The sequence below is a fragment of the Macrobrachium rosenbergii genome, chromosome 49 (assembly GCF_040412425.1).
Source record: "Macrobrachium rosenbergii isolate ZJJX-2024 chromosome 49, ASM4041242v1, whole genome shotgun sequence".
NCBI classification, from domain to species: Eukaryota; Metazoa; Arthropoda; class Malacostraca; order Decapoda; family Palaemonidae; genus Macrobrachium; species Macrobrachium rosenbergii.
Genome location: NC_089789.1, coordinates 14,404,115 through 14,408,127, shown reverse-complemented (window position 1 = coordinate 14,408,127; position 4,013 = coordinate 14,404,115).

Genomic DNA, 4,013 nt, shown 5'->3' with positions numbered 1-4,013 from the left:
AAGACTAAATATTACAAAGATAATGACCCCAGAGAACTTTGTCCTAGATAACGACCCCCGAACTTTGCTGCGGGTCACTATCTAGGAAAGATCCGGCTGGCCCAGTAGCACAAGGAAATATCTAATCTTTGAAGGGGCAGGAACTGAACCACCATGTATTTTTTAAAAATTGAGCTTACCCACCCCATTAAATATTGGCACTTTTAATATTAGGGGACTAGAACTATATATTTTTAAGATCACCATAAAAGCTGCATTGCCTTGTAACCATTCATACCCAGTTTTTGTACTAACCAATTTAATGCCCAGTGCTTGCGCTCCTTGAAACTTCCGGGTAAATTTTCAGTTCACTCCAGTTCACCTTATCTGCCACAACATACTCTTTCGTAACCTTCAGACTTGCATATCAGCAGTATGGAATGAAAACCGCGAAATCGATCAAAATTTTCACTGATTTTGTACATGGTTCGGAGAATAACTCATTTCTGGATCGTCTACAACGGTTGCTTTACAAGTGGAGATTGGATATGCTTAAATCAGCAAGTTGATTGTATTTAGAAACTTCTCCCAAATTAATTTAATACTAGGTATAATGCACCACTATATAGGTAATGATAGAGGACATTGTCTTCAACTATTTATTGCAACAACTGGACTTTCTACGTGTCCATGAAACTTGGTAAATGAATGGACTACACATCAACCTAACAGCAGTCGAGTTTTAGCAGTGTCAACAAAACCTGCACAAAGACGAATTTCCGTGCATAAACCAACCACTTCAACAACCTTATCACTTCCCAGAACTACTGTACCCATCCACCCAACAGATAAATTACATATCCATATAACAGACATTTTCAAAAAAAATGACAGAACATTATCAAACCGAGTAGATAGTGACCACATCATCAAACCGAGTTAATACCGACTACAAGATAAATACCACAGAACTAAGACCATTTATTCCTGTACAACAAAAGGAGGAGATCGAAGAACTTATCACCCATTTTCTCTGAAGATGATTATAGTGACTTTTATCCCTTCTTTATGTCATGGACATTAATGAAGCAAAATAAGAGACAACAGTGACTTTTTATGGACCCAGCTGTACCCCTTTTCAGAGAGCCAAAGTGTCAGTACAATAGAAAGGACAAAATTGCTGACTTCCTTGGCCAAATAAGAAAATGCTAACATTTTATTCTATAGCATGTTTAAGATTCTCATTACTTACTAATGTTTTATTCTACAGCATTTTTAAGATTCTCATTACTTAACTTTAAATCAACCATAAGATTCCTCAGACATTTCATACATTCTCGTGTGATTGAAGCATGACATTTTGTCTTTACCACTAAGCAAAATATAAATAAAGTTCTTGATAAATCTAAGTCTTTACAAATTGAGTCCTTGGTCACTGAAATGTTACATACAAACTTCCACAAACAATACTCCTTACAAAGTGATCATTACCTAAACATACATGTAACTTTACAATCTTCCACAATTCAAGACTCCTGAACTTTAAAAACCAATCGATTGACGTTTGGCAAAAACCAATCGATTTACGTTGGGATTTCATATTCTAATTATCTAAGATCTAGATACAATAAATATAATTTATAATTCATGACAAGTTGGTAGGAATCAAATTGAGATAAAAGGCAAAATTGCTATGGCAAAAGCTTAATGAGTAAAATTCAACTGAATGCAGACAACAGGAATAAAGTGACAATTTTTACAACATATTACAAAAGCAGGTAACCTTCTGGCTGCATAACTTGGGTGAATGGTTCTGCTCTCATTCCACCAGTAAATGAATGAACCCTGCACATAGGAAATGAGCATCAATCAAAGTGGAAACTTGAGTAAAGTCTAATTTCATACACCCTACACCCCTTAATAGCAAAGGAAGCACATCTGAACTAGAAGAGGCAAGGGAGTGGCGGGGGTTGGGGGGGGGGCGTTGGGCGGGTAGCGTTGTAGTTATATAATCTTGACTGGCTGGTCAAGATTTTTCATTTCCAGTTTGCGGGAAAAGGTAGGATGCAGGATTGGGGATGGAGCTCTTTAAATGCCAGAATCTACAGAATGTCTAAGCAATGAATCCAACGTGAGAAAAGATATACAGTATATTCTTATTTTACCATCGTTTAGAAAGTTAAGTACACCTTAGTTTTACCAGACCACTGAGCTGTTTAGAGCTAACGTAGCTTGCATGGCAATCATGTAGCCCTGAAGAGAGAGAGAGAGAGAGAGAGAGAGAGAGAGAGAGAGAGAGAGAGAGAATTGCGGCTGCAAAGACCACCGTTATCATACATAACTGATAAGTTCAAACACTTTCTCAACCACTGTAAAACTCTTAAAACTTGCACATGAGCTAAGCTCTATCTTGTATTCACTCTTCATAACCTACATTCATTTCTCGCTCTAATGACCACTGAACAGAACTGCATTACTTTCCTTTTCATATCTCGTGTTTTTTGTCATGATATCAACGAAGTTTATCAGTACTTCCCCCACCAGTCAACCACTTTCATTCTTCAGCCACCCTTACACAAAAAACCAGTAGCCTCTCACGGAACTTACACTTCAAGTCTCCTATACAAATATCCTCTTGACAGATTAATCCTATTCCCGTTTCTTGAAACGGCCACCTACTTCTCAGAATTTCATCCGGACCAGCACTTCAATGGCTATTCCATTAAACTCCTTGTATATAGATTTTCTTAATCACGTCAACCACCTTCAACAATAACAGATTCAATTCAGTTAAGAGCATTTATGATTCTGAATACTTCAGACTGTTTAGTATTGGATGTGAAGAGCAAGAGGTTTTTAAGGGGGGAGAGAGGGAGGTACGTTAAAGGAACAATAATTCATCGTGCGAGAGAGAGAGAGAGAGAGAGAGAGAGAGAGAGAGAGAGAGAGAGAGAGAGAGAGAGAGAGAGAGAGAGAGAGAGAGTGAGTTTGAACACGAAATAGATAGTATAAACCAAGGGGACGGGGAAAAAAAAGGGCATATGAAATCTCAGGCAGTAGCAACTCTTAAAATTAAAACCGAACAACCTTAACAACCTTCGTTGTTAACTCTGGGGGATTCATTAGTTCAACTTGAAGAAAAATTAAACTTTCAAGAAGCTGAGTTTCAGATAAGAGTTGGAACTAGAAAGGAGAAACTTGAAAATTAATGCCAAGGGCTTCATGAAAACCGTTGCTAAACTACTAATGAACTGAGTGCAGTCCAAAGTTCAACAAATAAATGTACGAGAATCCGTATGCATCATGTTTCATTGCCTAGGCAGCTGAAGTTATAAAACCAAGCTAATTTGGGATTTTAATCTTAGCTCTACATTGTGTGTGTGGTGTGGTGTGGTGTGGTGTGGTGTGGTGTGTGGCGAGTAGTGACGTGTGAAGGAGAGAGAGAGAGAGAGAGAGAGAGAGAGAGAGAGAGAGAGAGAGAGAGAGAGAGAGAGGTGTGGGGGGAGAAGAGAGAGAGAGAGAGAGGTGTGGGGAGAAAGAGAGAGAGAGGTGTGGGGGGAGAGAGAGAGAGGTGTGTGGGGAGAGAGAGAGAGGTGTGTGGGGAGAAAGAGAGGTGTGTGTGGGGAAAGAGAGAGAGGTGAGGGGGAAAAAGAGAGAGGTGTGAGGGGGGAGAGTGTAGGGGAGAGAGAGAGGGTGTGTAGGGGGAGAGAGAGAGAGGTGTGGGGGGAGAGAGAGAGGTGTGGAGAGAGAGTGAGAGAGAGGTGTGAGAGAGAGGTGGGAGAGAGAGAGTGTGGGGGGGAGAGAGAGAGGTGTGTGGGGAGAGAGCGTGAGTTTTTGTATGCAGGGGCGAGAGAGTTTTTGTATGTGAGAATTTTTGTATGTGAGAGTTTTTGTATGTGAGTTTTTGTATGTTAGAGAGTTTTTGTATGTGAGAGTTTTTGTATATGAGAGTTTTTGTATGAGAGAGAGAGAGAGAGAGAGAGAGAGAGAGAGAGAGAGAGAGAGAGAGAGAGAGAGAGAGAGAGAGAGAGAGA